The sequence below is a fragment of the Stegastes partitus genome, unplaced genomic scaffold, assembly GCF_000690725.1.
Source record: "Stegastes partitus isolate 25-593 unplaced genomic scaffold, Stegastes_partitus-1.0.2 Scaffold16, whole genome shotgun sequence".
In the NCBI taxonomy this organism is placed as follows: domain Eukaryota; kingdom Metazoa; phylum Chordata; class Actinopteri; family Pomacentridae; genus Stegastes; species Stegastes partitus.
Genome location: NW_007577747.1, coordinates 1,464,680 through 1,487,580, shown reverse-complemented (window position 1 = coordinate 1,487,580; position 22,901 = coordinate 1,464,680).

The window sequence follows — 22,901 nt, the reverse complement described above, 5'->3', positions numbered from 1 at the left end:
TCTTTATTAAAAGCCGTCCTGTCCGTACAATCACATGTGCACTAACATTCTACCATTATTCAGGAGATGACAACACGTAAACAGCACATTGCATTGACCTGGGATATGTAGGATAACACTATGTGGGATATGTAGACATTATGCTTTTTTTAGGAGCATTCTTTAAGAGTCTGGGCGGCTTTGCTAAGGCTGCTGCCTCCGCGACCCGGCTCCAGATAAGCGGGAGAAGATGGATGGATGGATTCTTTAAACATGTAAATGAAACGCATTTAGAACAAAAAGACTCACTGTTTAAATCAGAAGAGCAGCTAGAAGCTCACTTTTATCTGTAGTCCTGATGTGGAGGTTACAGAGAGAAACTCAGTTGTGCTGTGTGTAGTAGCTGTGTCCATGTCCTTCTTCATAAATAAAACACTTTATGTATTTCTGTTGCTGCAGCTCTCTGTTTGCTATTTAGAGTGCCACCCAAACTGTAAGACCACCAGACCACCAGCTAATTAAGCTCGTCTGTTTTACAGCCAGAAATGCATATACAATGGGGAGTTTTGTTTGCCTAACATCGTGGAGTTTATCTGCATAAACATATCGCTAAATGGAAAGAAAACATATATTTTGCACCGATGACAAGAAATTAGCTATAACCTACCAGACTGTGTTCATGCATGAGCCAAAACGGTTTTGATAAAAAAACAAAAAAACAAACTGCAAGACAAAGCTCAGCCTGTAAATCTGTTCTACTTGGTAAAAAAAAGTTCTATTTGTAACAAGTTTTATTTGTTCAACTTCTGCTCATTTCATCAGGTTTGCAAAGGAGAACAATGTCAGCATCTGATCCGCTGACATCATGTGTGCAGAATAAACAGGAATCAACAAAAAAATGAACTGTAAACCACGACAACAATAGCTTTTCCATCCAATCTCTGGCATTCGGACTGAGCATGAGCAAGACGGCGCAGATTGTAGTCGCTAATCATGTTTCTGCTCTTAATAAATATTTCTCTGCCACTTTCCTATGAGAACCATCTGCAGCTTGCATCATGTGTGTATCCAGAGTAGCAACGCTCTGGCACGGTGAGCAGGCAGTGAAGTTGCTGTGTGAGCTGTCGGCTTTAAGAGTATATATCACCTCAGCATAAATCAAACCACAACTCTGTTTGTTTTGGCCGAGATCACGTTCGACTGTAGTGCTGCCATGTAATGTGGTAACACCTATGTAAAGTCGTGTGAAGTGTTCTGGGAGCCATATGTGGAATCTGCACAGCATCACGGCATGATTTAATAAAAGGTTTGACTTTGGCAAAATTAATTTTCAACAAATGTGATGAATGGCTTCATTGCCAAGTATCATTTCAGATAATAAACCATCGCATCTGCACACTTGATTATGCTGCTTTTTGAATGCGATCCATGCTTTTGCACGCAATTTTGGGTCTAACAGGTGCTCCAGTGATGCATGCATAAAGGCTGTTGGATGTATAATGTTTTTGTTATTGCATTACTACACTATGAGGTCAGATGAGCAGGTTTCTGTGATTGGAAGATTAAGGTTTATGGACCAAGACCACAAAGGAAATCTAATATGATTTTTTTTTTATTGTCGGTGATGTGAGGGAACATAAAATGATGGAAAAAATGGTTGAAAGGTGGAGAAATGAGGAGATCAAACACTGAAGCCGACAAAAGTCAAATAAGATATGCATGATAATCGCGTAAAAATATATTCTGACGTGTATAATATTTGCTTTAAAATGAATTTAACAGAGATTATCAGACAATCCTGACCATCTGTGAAAGTAAGTTCCCAGTTCAGGTGTCCTTGCAGCTACTAAACATCCATCCTACCTAATATCACCTGCTCTTGTCAGTTTACAGGCTGAACATGCCTATATCAAGGCTTCACTGAATGTCGTGGAATGTGTCTTTATGACCCATTTCTGTGTGAAAGTGCAGTGCACACCCCGCGTAAAAAACACAAATACTGGACTGGTCTATCTTTATGTTTTCAGCGAAGCTCTGCTGTGCACACACACCTTTTACGCACCACACAGAAGTCTGGTGTCGCCACTTTCACTGATTATAGTGGGAGTGCAGCCCTGCAGCAGCTTTGCTAATGGTCCACATACATTATGTGCTTTGTGTAGCCACGGCGTAACACTTAAGTAGCTGTAAAGACGTGGGCAGTTTGACTGCGTGTGTGCTTGTGCTCATACCAAGCAGCAGCCTCCATGGTTTAAAAATAAAGCCAATGTGGAAGTGCTACAAACTGTAGTTCTTTGAATGATCACATTGGCTTCACAAAAACAGTCAGTCTCCATAGACTCCCTTGTTAAAATGTCCAACTCTACATCAGAAAGAAACATGTTTACTATCTGTTACGAAAACCAGCTTTGGCTCTGTTGACCAAACCAGAGTTCATAGTTCAAACAAAAAGCCTAACTATTTAAATAATGTAAAACTGTATAATTTAACAGTTTAAATTGTATTATAGATTAAAGTAACGCCTAATTAAGCATCTGGTCACTTTGAGTGATGGGTGGGTGCTGGGACAGGACAGTTCATGGATCAGAGACGTTTGCATGGAGCACCTCAGCTCCATTCATGCTCCATCTCTTTGCTCATTTTTGCATCTTGCAGGAGTGTGGTACTACCAAGATGGCGACGTCTGGAGCCACCACACTGAGATTTAAAGGCGCTGCTCAGGAACCCTATGTGTGACATAATGGAGGGTTTGCCTATCTTTATATACAGTCTACTGTAGCCACTTAATGCCTGTTTATTCCCGGTACGTACCTCATGTCAGCTGCTCCTGTAAATGAACAGACTGTACATTCCTCAGACTACAGTTGTTGTAAAGATGGAGACACTTCTAGTGCGCATGTGGTTATGCAGGCTGCCCATGCAGATCGTTTTTATGTGATCTTCTGTGACTGTTAAATGTCTACCAGTAAACCGTTTTACTAACTGCTGTTTAACTGCATCTGACTCACTTGAGTAACTGGCATTTTAATTACATTTACAGTAGTCACTGATTAAACCGGCAGTGCATTAGTCGCAAACACAACAACACTACCTACTGTGAAGGTCGTCTAAAGTCATGTAACATAAAAAGTGCACTGGAAGAGACAGAGTGGACTTTACTGACACCAACTCAACTAGCAGGACATCCGAGCAGTGACACTAGAAATCACCATCGATTACCCTCCCATCAACAAACAAAGCAACAAAACAACACAGATGGTCTGTATTAGCTGCACAGTTATTGTTTTGTAATGCAAAGTTTTCTGGTATTTTGTTTGACCTTGTAGATTTGAAGCCCTGTATCCTATAAAGTATGTTTATGTACTGCTAATTTGCTTTACCAGATATGTTTTGAGAGAAACATAATTGCAGCCTGGAATACATTTAGCAGTAACTTCTTTTTTGTTTTTTTACCACTCCAGGAAGTGTGACGTTCTTGTACAGTGCTGAAGTTTAAGTGAGGTGGTACAGAGTTTTGACATCAGTGGCCAGGGCTCAGGTTCTTAGGTTTAGGTCTTTAAAACACTTCGGGTAGGGAAAGATTGTGGTCATGGTTAAATATTGAAAAAGTAAAGGTGTCGTGTCTTAAGCTTCAAGCCAGTGTTGACTTTTACAATATTTAACCAAGACCACTGTCTTTCCCCAGCCTTAAACAAGTTCTTTGAGTTGCCTAAACACAACCATGAAAAGCATTAATCATGCTTTAGTTTCACAGGGCAAACAAATGAAATATGTCGAAAGTGGATATTTTGAGTTGAAAACTGAAAGTTGATACAGTTTGGAGATTTGTTCGTTGTATGTTGTGTTTACAGAAATCTAATCTGGGTTGCATGATTCACAAAAAAAAGTTTCGATTTTTGTTTGTTTTTTTCTTTTGTTGTTTTTTGTGGATAAAAACTTAATGATGCAGGATTGAGATTTGAGTTTAGAGCAGCTTAAAACAAGAACACATTGCATGGATGCATCTCTAATTATTGTTTGTCTCCATCTGTTTGAGTTCTCTGTTTGTCCAAAGACATTACCAGCTGACTATCGTGCTCCTGTGCTATGCAGCATCCAAACGAGGCTCTGACTGCGTCCAGCTGCTGCTGGTTAGTGATAAATGTGCAGGTACCATCAGTGGAACAGCAGGAGGCAGGGAGGTAGTAATTACCCACATTTAACAACAATATACACTGGCGCTGGTTCACACTCTGTAAAATATCCTAATATTTACTCCATTTGTTCCATCGTTTCTTTTGGAAATTATGACCCTCATCTCTGTCTGAAACCGTTGACCTCCCGGGGGAGGCCTTGTTATTCCCCGCAGCGGCTGCCTCTCTACCTTTGATTCCAAATATCACCCCTGTGCGACCCTGACCTTTGACCCCGGGCAGTAAATTCTCTGCTTGCTCAGGTACCTCGGCGCCACGCTCCCGTGGGACCTGGGCAGCGGCTTTAATTGCTTATCCTCGTCTCTGTACAGACGTTCATGGCATTGCAATTGGTGTGTCGTATAAATTTGTGGGCTTGACGTCGGGCTCGGAGGAGGGCCAGTGCCAATAATTATATGGGAGTCTCTGTGGCCTCCTTGTATGTCTTGGACAAGAATATAGTCTTGAAGAATAGGAGTAGTGGGTTGAAGGCTCTGTGAACTAGGGCAGTCTGAATATGGATATTTTGGGGCTAATTATACCATAAAATAACTATTTTACAGCGAAAAGAGCACAAACGGGCCTGTGACACACTGTCTGATGGATCACTATCTTTTGCTTTTACAGGAGTTAAATTAAAGGGCAAATTACGGAGCTATTAACAAAGGGGCAACAACTCAAACTTCATTAAAGACATCAGCAACAGCAGTAGCTCGGTGACGTCTGCCAGCTTTTAATATAGTTTTAAACTGATCATTAAACTAAAAACACTGTGTAGTTCTCCTCTGTGATGCCAAGCTGCTTTAAGCGGACACTGCTTGTGATTAGCAGTTCATTTCAGTCTGCAAACAAATAAATGCAGAGTCAGGATTTCAAGCTTGTCCAACACTCTGAACAGCATGTCCTTGACAGGCCTGGTCCAAGCCCCAGACCGCACGCTCTTATCCTGGGAGTCGGGGGTGTTGTCCAATCACGGCAGCAGCTCTGGGGTCCTTCGGTCGAGGCGGCAGAGCCAAGGCCTAGTCAGGAGTCTCGCTCGCTTCTGTTGTGCCTCTCTGTCGCCAAACCTCTGGAGCCGACCTTTGCAGCCAGGCCGAGCCGTAAAAATAAAAACTACAAGTGGAAAACAAGAGCAGTGAAATGGCGACAACTCCGCGTTCTTAATATTGCGTCTTACGAAAAAGCGCTCGCCTTCTTTTCTTCTCCTTTTCTCTCAGATACAGGGAGGCATAGAGCGTTCACATTTTCAGCGCTGGATGAGTACATTTTCAGGTTTCCACGGTCGTTCCTGCTGTAGCCCGAGGCTGTCTTTTTCCACATTCAGCAGAGGTTTGGTTCCATTTTGGAACAGACCATGTAGCGCCTTCTTTTTCAGGCGTATTATCTTAATCGCTGCCAATGTGCCACAGGCTAAGAGGGCAGCATGATGATTTATGCCAAGCTTAAGAGATTTAAAAGTTCTTTAAAATACTTTACTGCTCGTCTTCTCCTATAGGAGAGACATACACGTCCAGTATAGGAGGAGACGGGTATGGGCTGAAGGCACAGCTGGCTGCTTCTACACCAGGATACGCATCATTTATTCCAGCTTTAGGTGAGCAGTTATGAGAAATAGATGAAGTGGGCGAGGCGGTATCAGCAGGCATGATTTAGGATAAGGTAATTTAGAAATTACAGATATGGGAATTGTACTTTTTCAAGGTAGTTTTCAGAGACATTTTCTTGGCTCCTGGCTGAAGAAATGAAAAGTGGCAGGGCAGGAAGGTTCTGGATTTGCTAAGCTGACATTGATGAAGTCTTTCAAGAAGTCATAACCACGCATGGAAAGTCCTGCCCACTCTAGCATGCTACCACACACACGTAAACACACTAGCTGGAGCGCGTACTGTGTTAGTTTTAGGTTATTTTTAGGTGGCGGCTGCAGTTCCCATTTCCACACATCTGTGTCTGTGCCTGTGTTGTTCTTTAAGATGCTGTGAAATGATACATCACTCCCGGGAGGCAATGACGTTTAGAGCTGTCGCCGGTGACTTAACACACGTACCCGACGATAAAGCACACAACTCAGAAGGCTATTTGTGACTATTTTAAGACTTAATCGTGATGCTACTGCTGCACTCTGCGGCTTTATACATTTCCACAACGTGCAGAAGCTCAGGCACTGCAGGTCTTGATCCCATTACGGTGTAAAAGCAAAAATAAATTAAAGCACAATGTGCAACAGCATAATTCAGCGATCAACATACAGCCGCATTAAGGCGAAATATCCGAAAATGTAGAATCCTGACAAATGCTGACACAAAATCCAATGTGTGGTGTTTACAGGGAATAACAGCCGGTGCTATTTTCTGCACCATATGGACGGAGCAAGGCCTCGGTAATCTTCATTGCTGTGGTCACCCACCATAGTGGAAATGTTTGTATGAATCCAAATCAAGACTGTCAACCTCACTAAAGCTACGAGCTTGGCTGTGCCGGGGGAATGTAAAGACTAGAAGGTAAAGGATGAGAAAGCCGTGTTCATGGATCAGTTTCACCTCTTAGCTTTTAATCACAAACATTGCAGTGGAGCTTGCTTCAGTAGGAGCCTTTGCCAGGACAGCAGCAGGCTGCCACTAGATGGCAGCAGCACACATTGATACCTCTCTAGTTGCATGAAAGCTGAGCTGCGACACCACAGAGGCAGAAAGAAAGGTAAAGCCATAAAAGCTGCACCTCATTTCTTTCTGAGAACAAGGAGGGGAAAAAACACCACGACTTGGCTACTCGGGTGTGAGAACGCAGTCTGACATTGTCACCTGTCGGCCATACCTGCCTGTCATCGCTGCGACTGTTTCTGCTGAACACATCTGACTCACATCCTGATCGAAAACAAAGGAGTGAGCTCTAGGAATCCAGTCAGAGGAAGGAAAGAGGAAAGGAGGAGGAGGAGGAGGAAAAAAGTTGCAGGAACAGGGTTTTGCTTCTATCTTTTGCACACTGGAGTGATGTTTGGAGTGGAAACACCCAGGAGAGATAAGGTGGGACGTCACGTCTGGCTTTCATCATGGCACTGCCTCCTGCGAGCTGCTGCCTCGGCGGTGCGAGAGCCGAGAGAGCCTGGGAGTCACTCCAATTCAGACAAACTCCCAGTTTTAACAACACTGTAGGAATCTGAGGTCACTCTGCTGAAGAACGGCAAAAAAAAAAAAAATATAGCCGGCTGCACACTTTAAAGAAGCCACAATAAATGTACAAAGGGTCTGACTAATGCAAGAAGGCAGGGGGGAATAAACAGCCATCAGGATGAGCTTGATTACAACAATATTCCAGAGTCAAAGAAAACTCAGTTATTAGCAGAGTGACAGTATGAGCGCTTCTAAGATGTTCTCAATAGAGGGAGATTCACACATGGTTGTTTACCCCAAGGGGAGGGTCGAGATTTATAACTGAATATTCGAGCTAATTCCCAGGAGGCACAATTCATCCTGACCACTTTTTTATGGCTTTCAATAAAACACGCTTTAAAAGATGTTCCTTCCCTTTGTCTGCAGCTCTGATTTGATCACCAGAGCTCTTCAGACTGGAGGCCTTGGCCTGGTTCGCCTTTCAAATATGATCACATCCTCCTTGGTGTTCCTCCCTCCAGCTCTGCTGCTATTGAACTGGTTTTCTTGAATAACCGCTTAATTTGAGGTCTGTTTTTTTTTTTTTTGCAAGGCCTTATAGAAACATATCTGTCAGTCTGCCAGCGAAGAAAGAGTCATCATGCTGTGAAGTAAAGATCTTTAACTGCTGCGTGTTTAATTGTAGCATCAAAAACGCACTAATTTATGGCTGCGCATGCTAAGCTGTGTTTTGTTTGGAGACCGAGGTAAACTGAGAGGTGGGTGATTTGCTTCTCACGAGGTCGGGCCATATTTCATATTATAGTTGACCTTTGAACTGTGCGAGCGGGTCAGACCCCGTAGATCAAGCTGAATATTTGAGGCGAGTGCCACATGGGCTGTGAGACGGGGCTGCTGAAGGTTTGTCCATTAATCACAGCTTCTGCTCTGACAGTGTTGACCTCTGGAGTCAAGTTTCCAGCCCACTGAATCAAAGTTAGTCATCGTCACCTAAAGACAAATGGTTCAGATGACTGCTGGAACTAAATTAGGACATAAATGTGTCTTGTTTGCACGGACGAAGCATTCGATAATGGAAGTCTCAGATAAAGTCAGGATCTGTTGTTGCTGTCTGAAATGTGACCATCTTGATTTTGAAATGTTTGAATAAATTTACATTAAGTGTTTGTCAGAAAAACAGTTCAGGTCACTGGTTTTGTCCTTTTTAATCAACTGTGTGAAAGAGTTAATGAAAATAAATGTCTGTTTGCTCCACTGAGTGTCTAACTTAATTCAGCAAATAGAGGTTCAAGGGCTGCAACTAATAGTTATTTTCACTGTGTATCATCGACTGGACACTTCAAAAACGAATCCAGGGTAACCTATTTCCACCACTTCATTAAATGCATAGTTGCAAGATAAAAACTGCATTTTAATGATTCAGATAAACCTTTTAAGTTCAAACATTAGTTTGTTGAGTTGACTTGACATGATAAAATTGTGTGTATGTTAATATTGTGTGTAATTGAGATGCAAATTTCTGCATAAGTTAAGGTAAATTAATTATAAATTGGCTTGATATCTTAATTTTTCTTTACCTTGAGGTCAGGATTGTAAGTCCTTTTCCCTCCCTACATAACAGTGGACCGACTTAGCTTTTTACCATTATTAAGTTGGTGGTAATTAACAAAACCTTTGATTACTAATTCCCCTAATACAACGTTGGTTGAACATGCTTTTGCTAAAAACTGTCACGACTCAAAAAGATTAATGTAAACTGTTGTGTAATTTTTTTGTTGTTGTTGTTCAGCCCAAACATTACTTCTATTAGAGTGTAGGGGTGTAACGGATCAAGTGAAACATCCGACCTGTTTGGTTTGCTTGTCGTGGTTCAGAGCACGTATGTATTGTTCGGTTCATGTGAAACAGGCTTTCATGAGGAATGTACAGAAAGAAAAAAAAAAACTCCTGCTATTAACCCGCTGAAACGTCTCAGCTGGCACAGACGACACGTCGAGTGCAGCTGTCAGTCAGTCTTACAAACGACAAGTCGACAGAGACAAAGTACAGTTAGAGGATCTGCCGGCACTGCTCCAGCCTGAGCATCGTGGATCTAACGCTACCTTTAACAGTAATGAAGAGCAAGTGGTGAACAAAACGGCCAGCGATACGCAACATGTGCAGCTCATGCTGGCTGCGATGTTTACAGTATGATGAACCATAAAAGAGGACATCATCCCAGTGTGTCCCCAGACAGCACAAATATGAGATTCAGATATGAAAGGCAACAACTCCTCCAAAGCACTGATGGTGTTTATAGTGTAACATGTGCAGCTTTTTGCAGTCATGGAGGATGTGGGATGTCAGTGCATGCTTTGTACTTAAGCTGTAAAATCCTCTTTCCCCATCACTTAAACAACACAGTAATTAACCAACTTTATGAACAAACAACGAGGATGAGTCTATGTGGCTATTTTAAATAAAAAGAACAAAGCAACAGTTTAGTTTTGGACTGATTAGAAAACCTTTTTCATTAACATTTCACTATGAAAGCGTATCTATGTCACCTGGTAGAACGCAGGCACCGCAACCTATAGGTCGCCGGTTCAAGACCAGCTTGGACAAATTCTCCAAAGAAGCTCAAGACATGCCTCCTGTTAACTCTTATCCACATTTTATGCATCTTCTGTCATTTTTAATCTGCACAGAGACTGTTTTATCATCCCTCCTTCTCTTTTTCAATTCTTTTAGCAGTTTTCATTGTGTTATTGTTTAACAAAAGTTAAAAAACTACAGAAAAGAACTCTTCACGCTGCAGAGTTTCCTCATTTCTGCTGCTGGAATTGACCTTTAGTTTTGTAGCTCTTCGTTGGTGTGACGACTGTTTCCAGAAAGTATCACCTGGAGGGCATGGATCATGTGCAGACACAAAAAAATGATTAAAAAATTTGTTGTGTGACAAAGAAAAAAGAGTAACACTTTGACTGATTAACTTTAACGCTTGTAGATCCCTTTGTGAAGTGAGCGTGTGTTATGTCGCTGACTCAGCTGGAAAAATCAGAGTTTATTGCGAGATACATACAACTCCCTATCGCCCCTGCTTCACCAAAAACATATTAAACCAACTACTGTGATCCTAAAACCGTAACTGCAGATGAAGATGGATGATACGATCAGACGAAGCCAAAATATCTTGGAAATGGGTGCCGCCATGTTGAACTGGTGCGCCCAGTCACCTGTAGCCATCAGGGTTGGAGGCCATCAGCAGCTCAAGATGTCAGCGCCCATTTGCAAGATATTTTGGCTTCACGTTGTACAGGGGGAGAAGTCAGCATCCATTCATCTCCAATACATTTTCCAAAGCTGATATTTTTTTTAATATTCAACTTGTCATTATATAAAAAAGAGAAAAGCAACCAGTTGTCACTACTAAGAATGTGGTAACAGAGAATGCTTAGTCGTATATTTTTTTGCTATTTAATCAATAATATCTTTCTTTTCTTTTTTGTTTCTTCTCTCTGTCGCCATGTGTTTGCTCAAAGGAAATTGTTGGACTTGTTTTTCAGTTTCTCTCTATAATATAATATCGTAAGGCCCTGACTTTACTATGTGAATGCCCTGAGATGAATCATGTCGTGAACTGGAGTCTGAATTGAATATTAAATTGTTGGTGATTCACTTTTTGTTAAACGTGTCATTTGAACACTTCGAGGTTATTTTCAGCAACATGCTGTAGTGTTCTGGCACCGTCGTACGTATTCACACTCTCTGGTACAACTGCGGACAGAAACTGGGAAGGTTCACTGGAATGAATAAGTGTTTTATTCAGCATTTTAAACCTCACAGTTTTGTCCTACAACCAAGTCTATCTCCATGACTTTTAATGTCCTCCATAAAAAACACTCTGAGAAAGTTCAGCATGATTTTTGATTCAAAACACCCTGAGGTGTCAGACAGACGGTTGATGGACTGCTGACAGTCACAGAGAATGAATCTAGCTGGTGTTCCACTCCTTCAGCGCCACCATGACGCTGAGATTTTCAGTTTTCAGTGAAATGTTTGGAGATCTATTAAAGTGATTTTCACAAATAAGACTTTGCTGATCTTTATCTTGTTCTGTGGTTCCCCCAGTACTGACAACTGTGGTTTTAAGTCCAATGCTTTGACAAATATTTGTTGGATTGCCATGAAGTTTGCTCCACACACTGATGTTCTGCTCAGGAGGAACTATAACTTAGTTGAACCCCCTGACTTTTCATTTTGTCTAATATTGTGGTTTCTTGCCAAATACCTGCAAAAGTAACGACCACTAGCAGATAATAGCACGCTAACATGATAAATGAAGATGGTAAACATGGTAAACACAGTGTCTCACAGAGCTGCCGGCACTGCTGTGCATTCTTAAGGCCAGCTCATGGTTTGTACACATTCCTGTGCAGATGCCGAGTACAGCCTAAAATTTGAGACTCCACAGACCGTCTGCACAGAAGCGTGCTGACTGCATACGCTGCAGTTGTAGTTCAAGTACGGAACATGTTCACATAAACAAATCCCCAACTGCAGTATGATTAAGAAGTCTTCAAGAGTCCACTCGGATCTGCGGAACTGAGCATCAAACCGGGTCCAGTTTCTCCTCAGTCTACTCTGGGCTGACCTTGTATTTGCGTGGCCCTCAGATGTGTGTTTATGCTTGATTTTTGTGTTTATGTTTATGAATTATGATTGTATTGCTGCTCTTTCCCACCCAGCTGCTCGTCTCCTTTTTTTTTTTTTTTTTTAACATTACTGTGTTTTTTTTTTTTTTTTTTTTTAACATTACTGTGTTCGCATTCAGGTGGGTTTTCCGTAGGTCCCTTTTGTAAACATGTACAGTTGTATCGTCCTGGGATATGATCAGATGCACTCGTGGTGACAACTCAGTTCTCTGTGTGACAATACTATACTTTGTCTTGATGTGAATGAATCTGATTTGCTCAAAGCTGCAAACAAATCACACTCTGTCTGATCTGTTTATGGTGGGCTCACCTTGAATTACGTATTAATTCCTCCACACAATAATGGTCCTATAAAGGGTTTGCAGTCAACACTGTACATTGTGGACATTTATCATTTTATCACTCTGAATATCCTGCAAATCGTACAGGGTGTATTTTTAGTTTAGGCAGAACAATGCTGTGATTTCTAATTTAGCAGGATTTGTCTGCTCAGTCGCAGCTTTAAGCACTTCTCAGACCCCTAAAGTACATCTGGCTCAAGCACATGCTGCTTCATATCAATTTCTGGTGTGATACAACACATGAAAGCTATGGTTCAGGTGTTCACGTCCATGTGTGATAATGTGGACATATGTGAAACACACACACACACACACACACACACACACACACACAGACAAACACACACACACCTGTTCTTCCATAGCTATAAGACCTCCAGCTGGACAGAGTCTCAGTGTCAGCTTCAAGGCTCTCTTTAGTGTGGACCATTGTCAAAATATCAAGTGAATAATGTGGTGTGGACGGGTGCAGCACTCAGGTCAGCGTTTCAAAGACGCCACTTGACAGCATTTTATCCGCTGCCATGTAAATCTGACACCTGTTTAATTATCCGACATTCACAGCTCACAGATCTGTAGCAAAGGCAGCAACATGTTCAAACACACTTGAGCCAGTCTCTCGTCTTGGTGTTTGTGAGGCTTGTGGAGCCAACACAAATTATAATGTTTCTATGTTGTGCTCAGCGAGCAGTGACCCTGCACTGTATAATGTTTGGAAACCATGGTATAGTGACAGTCGCCCAAAATCTGTCTTTTGAGCAAAAAACACTCACCCCCTGCCGAGTTAAAGGGCGGTTGAGCAAAGATTAAAGGTTTCTTCTACATGAAGAACTGTAGCTGTGGTCGGCTTCAACTACAAGTTAAGGATTTCCTCCAATATATTACAGAGAAGGCAGCTACTTTCTCTGAAATGTAACATGCCTTGTTTAAGCTGTTTTTCCAACACAAATGCGAACGTTTTTACAGTTCTAGGTTTGTAAGTGTGAAACTTCTGCTTCTTGTATTTTATGTACATTGCTGTTAAAGGTTTGGACTAAACAAGGCTCTGGGACACAGGACGGGCCTTTTTGTACTGTTTATTATTTTATAAATTACATGATTAACAAGTAGGGGTCCTTGGACCCTAATAATTAAGAAAGCCAACTGCAGATAAATGAGTATAGAAAATAAGGACTGACAATGTCCAGGTTAGCCCACTGTGTTTTTGGTTTGAGGTTTTTAGAACTCAAGCGTGGGACTTCACATACAGTCAGGTCCATAAGTCTGTGAAAGTGAAGGGCCAACATAGTAACTCATAAACTGTTCAGCAATGTTATTGTTAAACTCCTTGGACTAAACCTGTGAGTCTGTACATCAGACACATCTTGACTGCTTCATTTCAAATCGATTGTGGTGGTGAACAGAAGACAGTTGCGATTCTCTGTCCAAATTTTTACAAACTACAGATGAATGTTAATTACACTCAAGCCAAAAAAGTTTGTATAATGCTAATGAAGCTTATAATATAACCATTATATATAACCAGCAGCAGGCAAATCACTCTATATTTTGAAGCCCACCAGAGTTTTTTTTTTGCATTTTTGTGAACCAGCAAAAGCATTACAAGCATGCGTCAACACTAATTGTGTAATTACAAAAAATCAGGTTTAATTGTAGCAGCACTTTTGCAATGTCAGACATTTGTTTTCCAACTTAAGAAAGGTAGAAACACCCGCTTGACCCTGAAAACATCAGAGTGACGACTGTTTGATAGTCAACACTGATGCATGAAGAACACGTGGATACCGTGCTGGTGTCCCATTCAGCTCCAATTAAACTTCTTACTGGGAGCACGTGCCAAAAGAACTTTTCAGGCCACTACAAGCTTGTATGTCTCCGTGCTTAGAGCGTGCTCAGTAACTCGTGTGTTTCTCGTTTTGGAGCATGCTCAGTAGAGTGACCGGACTCCTGTGGCCGGGCAGGATGACTCCCTGCAGGCTCCTCATGCACATGAATGACATAAAATCATTAATCATATGACTCGTGCAGATTTTACTGGACCAAATGTGTCACATTCTAAGACAAAGAGCCATTTTTTGGGGTGTTTGTCATACTCACTGTTAAACAGCTGGTCCTTTTGCACCGATTGTTGACGGGAAAAAGCTTTTTGGACCAGTTTGACTCAGTATGAATCTACAACACCGTGTGTGTTAAATTAAGACCTCGTGGCTCAAACCCAATTTCAGCCCCAAGTTCGTTGCGTCTGACTAATTTTAGAACCAGATTGATTGTTGTTTGACACGCACGTGGGGGTCACACTGCCTGATTAATTGCACGAATTATCTGGCTGTCGGACAATTGGTTGGATTCCTGGCAGGTCAGAAATTTCTCTCTGAAGCGTTTTGTAAGCACTTGGAGCGGTTCAGTTTGCCAACATGGCTGCTGCCAAATGATCTGGTATAAATTTTAGTTTGTTTTAATGTTACCAAAGTAGTAATTCACACAATGAGGCTAAAACTGTAGTCTTGAATGAAACTGTGCAGAACATGCAGACCATTTTCCAACCTTCCATGGCCTCATACTTTCCTTTTTTTTCCTCTTCTGACTTTGTGTTTACAGAACTGCACATACAGTAATTCTGCTGATCTGTCTGCAATTCTAATGCTCGAATTAACTTTGTTGGAATTTGCTGGAAACAGTGACTGGAGCTTCCTCTGTAAGTTCTCTGTGAGTTAACTTAATCCACAAGAGAATAAAAGCACTTAATAAACACTTTAACCAAACCAAACTTGACTGTATTATAGTCTTTAACAGCTACATTACCAACAGATATCTCCTTTTGCAATGGTGTTCAAATTCCATAGCAATAAATTCACCCGTAGCTATTTATTTGTGCAGAGTAGCCAAGTAACAATCATGTCTTCACATGGAGTTTTAATTCGATATTCCTCTTGGCTATTATTCCTAACTTATTAACTTGTAAGAATCAATGTCAATACTGGATCAGACACACATTCCTGCAGGCTCTCAGCTAATACAGACACATGTTATTCTGTAATTTGCCTCTTGTACAGATCATATTTTACTTGCTCATTGTGAACCCTAATTGCAATAGTTATCTGCCAGAAATGGAAAAACCAGATGAAGTTTCATTGATAATGAAAGTATCATCAGGGAGCTGTGGCTGTTTCAGAGCATCCTGGTTGATTTGCTGGCCTGCTTACAGGAGCTCCACAATGAATTTATCCCCGCTATCTCCACCAATGCCAAGAGTCGAGGGGTTCCACAAAGCGGTCCGAGCGCTGCAACATTTATTTATGTTTTTTGGAAGCTTCTGCAGCCATGAGACAATCTATCATGTGAGTTTTATCTGCAGACGCAAGAGTTTGAGGTAAAACGGGTTTTAGTCGAGTCTCATCCCTGCTGTTGGCTTTGTACGCGAGGCCTAAATAGGCCCGAGTTTGGAGAGCAGACAAAATCTTGATAATGCGGTTTGGACCGGTTGACACTGAGTCTATGCAAAAACAATCAGAGTCATTAGTGGGAGATAGTGAAAGCCATCGAGCTGCCCCCCCTCTGAACAGACCCTGAGAACCTCTTCACTGAGTTTTTCCTGAACCTCTTGTGCTGAGAGGACAGACTCTGGCACATCACAGGCTGGGAGGAAGCATTTGCTGCTTTGAAAGGATGCTGTAATGTTAATCAGATGTGGTTCAACTCATATGTGCAAATAAAATCCTAAGTGTTTGCGTTTTACCCCGCTAACAATATCTGGGTGGGGGTTTCCACATACAGACAACAAACTGAGTGCCAGAAAGTGCACATAATCACAGGAAACTGTTTGAGAGTCAATTTAGTATACTTTTCTGTAACCAACCTCCTATTGAGACCAAAAACACCATTATTCTGTCCAACACTGTCTTCTTGACAGCAGGAGAAGATTTCCTTTTGCTCAAATAAGTCACTTTTACCACTTAGCATGTCTTAGCATGCAGTTGCTATAGTCAGTGTGTGTTAGCTGAGTGCACACAAAAACACAACTGATACAATAATAATCATATTAGTATGCTACAGTGTACTGTGAGAGCAAATTCATCCCATGACAAATGACTCTATCGAGGTAACTGAGCCTGCTCAAACAGCTAGCTTGCATTTATATCAGACACAATCGTAACAGGTTAACTAGTCTGGGTGGCTAAAAGTTGTCGAGCAGTTAGCTACATTAGCTAACTAGCTACAATCGTTATTCATGCCAATCAATGCAATGGAGGATACAGATGGATGCATTGTGCACATATACTGTGTGAGAAAGATGTACGTAGCGACCGGCCCTGAAAAATGAAGCCGACAGGGGCTGACTTCAAAAAAACTCCATAGACCCCAACTCTATACAGTAAAACTCAGACAACGACATACACCTTTTATACTAGTCAGGATTTTTTTTTTCATCAGGTTTCGTGGTAAAATCCAGAGATCAGGGAGTCAATCTAACAATAATTTAATATTGAATTTTATCAACAGCACCTTCTCATTCAGTGGTTATTTATTTTAATTGTTTTCTGCATTGTAGATTCATACTGAAGACTTCGAAACTATGAAATAACACATATGGAATTATGCAGTGAACAAAAAAGTGTTAAACAAACCAGAATATGTTTTATATTTCAGATTCTTCAAAATACCCCAGTTTTGCTTTGATGATAGCTTTGCCCACGCTTGGAAATCTTTCAATCAGCTTCATGAGGTCGTCTCATTTAATTTCAATCTGCTGGTCATTTACAAACAGCACGTTGAGACAGCAGCAGTTAGAAGCTGTAATAACGTTGTCGATCCGTTGTGACTGATCAGCCGTGGCCTACAGGAAACTTAGTTACAGCTAAATGTTAACTAATTTATGAGGCTGATAAACCTGATTTAGCATCAGTGTTAACATCAAGTCAAGTCAAGAAATGATTCTTAATGTCCTCAAGCTGCTCTTTATTTTCCTGGCAGAGCCTCTTCGCTCCCAGAGAATCACGTCCAAGTCAGTCTGTTCGAGAGGTGTTAGCATAGCTCCTGCTAGCTGGAGAGTAGCTTTGAAGTTGCTTGTGTTCTTCCTCGAGTGTTTGTGGCTGTTTTGTGTGTTTTTTTGCCTTTATGCTTGGTATCCATTGCTGCCTCCCTTTGTTTAAATTCAGTTTTTGGGGGTGTTCTACGTTATTCATTTAGGGATGGTAGAGCTCTCTCTAGGCGGCCATCTTGGCGGTGTTCCACCGGGGATAATTCAGTCACATACAATATCCTGAAATATGTCACTCTGCAAAATAAAGACTTCTATTTTTGGTTATTTAAGTATTTATGATCTAAAAGCTTTTGTACTTTTAATGAAGTATGCATTTCAATACATAGCTTTTTCTCAACTGTGTTATTGGTGCATTTACTTCAGTACAAGATCTGAGTATTTCATTCACTGTTGGGTTTAAATACTGGAGGGGAATCATATTCATACAATGTCACTAACTCTTATTAACATCACATTATAGCCACATTGTTTTCTCCATGTAAGAATTTCAATAAAAACATTGGATATAACAGTGACTTGAGGTCAGGTGACATCACGGAAAGACAAAAAAAATATAATGATAAAATAATTGAAATGGTTATATTTATCCAGTGATTTGAACTGTAAAGTATTTCTTTTTTTCATTTAGCCTCATCAGTTTTGATGATTTTTAAATTCAAAATCGCTGAATTTTCGCAATTTCCCATTCAAATGCTTGTATTGCGCAATCCCTCACTGCGCAGGTTGCCATGCGGAGGCTGTCACTGCAGGCAGCCAGCGCAGTGAGGGATTGCGCAATACAAGTGCGGCAGCAGCGAGCTCAGCCTCACTTGGATTGCGCAATCCCTCGCTACCTGCCGCCAATAGCATGTTTCAAACACATTTAATATATGAACTGATGTTCCGTAGTTCAGCTGATGTATATCATAATGTTCAGTGTTTTTGTTACCAGCTGTATGTGTGTAATGTGTTCTGTGTGCTGAGCGATCATAACCGGCTGAGAAGAGGTTCCAGGTGAGGCAGGCAGTTCTCTTGCCTCATGGCAGAGGGCGCTCTGATCACAGACATGCTTCTTGTCACTCCGTGGCTGCAGAGTAAGTGACAGCAAGCTAGTATGATCATAGACTGTTTAAAAGATGGCCGTAGCAACCGGCCCTGAAAAATGAAGCCAACCCGGAAGTATCAAAAACCTGCAATATCACTACGTCCACTACGTTTATATTGTTCATTTACCATTTATATTGTATATTTACTGTTTATATTGTACATTTACTGTTTATATTGTACATTTACTGTTTATTTTGTACATTTACTTTTTGTGTTGTACATTTACTGTTCATATTGTACTTTTGCTGTTTGTATTGTACATTCACTGTCTGCATTGTACATTTACTGTTTATATTGTTCATTTACTGTTTATATTGTACATTTACTGTTTATATTGTTCATTTACTGTTTGTATTGTTCATTTACTGTTTATATTGTTCATTTACTGTTCATATTGTACATTTGCTGTTNTGTTTAAATTCAGTTTTTGGGGGTTATTCATTTAGGGATGGTAGAGCTCTCTCTAGGCGGCCATCTTGGCGGTGTTCCACCGGGGATAATTCAGTGTATACAATATCTATTTATATTATTATAATTATTATTTATGATTAAATCATCAGGGTACTCCTGCTCTGCCATCTCTGATTGGCTTACAATGTTTACATCATAAACTCAGGATATTTAAAATGTTATCTGTGAAATTTTAGATTGATATTGTAGGTATTTTGTGAGATCTTTTTTTATTTTTTTTCTACCTTAAATTTCCCTGTCAACTCACTTTCAGCAACAACAACATCTCAGGAACTATTATAAAGAAAACCTGAAATCTTCACATTTATTTCTGATCATGCGATTGATTAAGAATCTGCAGTACTGGACATGTAGCTCATATAGTCTCTGATTATTTGTGAGTTAAATTATGACTCAAAATAACATTTTGAGCACAAATCAGCATTAAAATTCTAATGCAGACGTCAACTAGTGATGTTTTCTGAACCATGTGTAGCTGCAGTAAGACAAAGACAACGTATAGAAAACGTTTTGATCTGTAAAATTTGATCACAAAAGTTTTAAAAATTAATTTTTGTTGAAATTTCATGGCTGTTTAAACAGGTATGACAGGCTGGACCAGCAGTGACGACACTTTGCAGTGAAACCAGACATTTCACATGAGCAGCCCTCATCTGTCTGCTCCTGTTGTTTATATTGTTCATTTATTGTTTACATTCACTGTTTATAGTGTTCATTTATTGTTTACATTCACTGTTTATATTGTTCATTTACTGTTTATATTGTACATTCATTGTTTATATTGTACATTTACTGTTTGTGTTGTACATTTAATGTTTATATTGTACATTCACTGTTTGTATTGTATATTTAATGTTTGTATTGTACATTCACTGTTTATATTGTTCATTTACTGTTTATATTGTGCATTTACTGTTTTTATTTACATGTACTGTTTATATTTTAATTTATTGTTTGCATTTTCAATTACAGTTTTCATTTACAGTTTTTATTGTTCATTTTTTGTTTCCATTTTCATTTACTGTTTATATTTATATCCCTGCGGACGTCTCTGGATCTGAAGCTTCACGTCCCTGACTTCCAGCTGCTGGCCTCATCGACCCCCAAAATACTTATATTCATATTTATTGTTCTGTTCTATTGCTGCTCTCCATCTGCTATCCTGTTTTCCCCCCTCATCCCCACTCTCACCCAACCGGTCGAGGCAGATGGCCGTCCTTCCTGAGCCTGGTTCTGCCGGAGGTTTTTTCCCCCCCTGGGGGGGTTTGGTTCCTTCCCACTGTTGCCAGCTGCTTGCTCAGAGGGAGTCCAAAGGCTACTTTGGATTGTTGGGTTCTCTGTTTAAATTTTTTTGCGCTATACAAATAAAATTGAATTGAATTAAATTTTCATTTACAGTTTTCATTTTTATTTGCGGGGGCTGCAAGGAGGCGCAGTTGGTAGCACTGTTGCCTCGCAGCTAGAAGGTCGCTGGTTTGCGTCCCGCTAGGGGTACCGGAATCTTTCTGCGTGGAGTCTCCACGTTCTCCCCGTGCAGCGTGGGTTCTCTCCGGGTTCTCTGGCTTCCTCCCACACAGTCCAAAAGCATGTTGAGGTTAATTGGTGATTCTAAATTGTCCGTAGGTGTGAATGTGAGTGTGCTTGGTTGTCTGTCTCTAANGCTGGGATAGACTCCAGCCCCCCATGACCCTAGTGAGGATTAAGCGGTGTATAGATAATGGATGGATTTTTATTTGCATTGACTGACATTTTCAGTGCATAAATAGACCTTGTGTGCTCATGATTAGTGGAAATTAAACAACATGATAAAATACAGACATTTCAGATGTTAAGGTGTTCTGAGACAACTGAACAATTCCAGTATGCTGATGGGGACCATGTGAAATTTAATTTACAGCGAATATTTTCCACCACATTATCAGAGAGATCACAAACGTCTTCCTCAAATATTAGGAAATATAAGTTTTACATATGGTGAGCTTTAACACTGTGAGCTCCAACGTGGACAAGAACGACAACCGAGAGACGACATTGATGTGGTAAATGTGATGGTGTTGATCAGAGAGAAACAGACGGAGGAGACAGATACATGCTGCTTGTTGGCTGACAGACCACAGCAATATAATATGTAGAATATAAGGGCAAATATGACCTCATATCAGATCAACTTTAAATATAATTAGCCCACTGGGACCAGATAGAACTTTTGCAGGTTTTTAATTTTCCAAAAAGTCCCCAATTTACAGGAATTGATGCACTGAGACCTTTTGGCTCCAAGCTATAGTGTTTTCTCTTTTACATTACTAGTAGATATTTTAAAATCCTAAATAGAGAACCTACAGAAATGTGAACACTGACAGCGAGGAACCTGTGAATAGAACAGAAAACCCAAACTCTAACCCAAACCAGTCAGTATCTGGTGTGAGCACCATTATCCTCATGCGGTGCAGCACATCTCCTTCACATGGAGCTGATCGGGTTGTTGAATGTGGCCTGTGGAATGTTGCTCCACTCCTCTTGCTGTGCCAAGTTGCTGGTTATGCGCAGTAACTGGAACACGCTGTCCTGTATGCCGATCCAGAGCATCCCAAACATGCTGAGTGGGCGACGTGTCCGGTGAGTACGCTGGCCGTGCTAGAACTGGGATGTTTCCAACTTCCAGGAATTGTGTACAGATCCTTGCAGCATGGGGCCGTGCATCATCATGCTGCAACGCGAGGTGATGGTCGAGGATGAACGGCACAACGACGGGCCTCAGGATCTCGTTACGGTATCTCTGAGATGCCATCAACAAAATGCACCTGTGTTGACCCCACCGCCACCATGGGCCACTCGATTCACAACACTGACATCAGCAAACCGCTCACCCACACAACGCCATACACGCTGTCTGCCATCTGCCCTGTACAGTGAACACTGGGATTCATCCGTGAAGAGAACACCTCTCCAGACGCCATCGAATGTGAGCATTTGCTGGTTACGACAACGAACTGCAGTCCGGTCAAGACCCCGCTGAGGACGACGAGCAGCGCACATGAGCTTCCCTAGGTTGGCTTCTGACAGTTTGTGCAGCCCCTTGATATGCCACACTTGTGAGGTGGATAGATTGTCTTGGCAAAGGAGAAGTGCTCACTAACACAGATTTAGACAAATTTGTGAACAACATTTGAGAGAAATATGCCTTTTGTGTACAAAAAAATGTCAGATCTTTGAGTTCAGCTCATGAAAAATAGGATCAAAAAGTGTTTATATTGTTGTTCAGTGTAATGAGCTAAGTGTTGCAGCACCTCAGTAACACATTCACAAAAGAAAAAAGGAATAATCAGTAAAAAGAAGAAGAGGAATATTCCAGCATAACAACCATCCAAAGCTTCCTGCCAAACACAAGAATTTCTAAATAGGAAAAAGTTAAAACTACGACCAGACCAAGTATGCAACCTGACTTGAATCCAACAGAACACGTTTGGATTCTTTTTAAGACAAAAAAAAAGAACAAACCAACCCCTCCAGCAAAGACCAGCTGAAATAAATAATCTCAGAAGAATGGCAGAACATGTCTCCAGAAATGTGATATCCTCCACGCTGAGGAGAATCAAATGTTTCATCAGAAATACAGACGGACAAAGGAAATATGGAAAAAAATAAATAAAAGGTGTAACTTTCAATGCAGTAAGATTCTACCCTGAGGCCTCTATTTTTAATAAATCTAAACTGCTAGTTTTAAATCTGACATAGGAGCAAATATTCTACCGTTCACTATAGATTACATTCAATTACCAAAAACGTTGCAAAAAATATTGATGGCACATCACAGAGAAAGTTGTAATGGATCTATTGATTGTACTCTTTAATTAAAATCAAAGGGACGAACTGTAGTAAATTAGAAACCAAACAACTATGGCGCAATTAGGTACAGAGGTGGATGCAAAAGCAAATTTACATAGAATATTACACAACACAGTGCATATGAATTCTAACATGATGTTGGTTCAGAAAAGTCCAGGTGGACA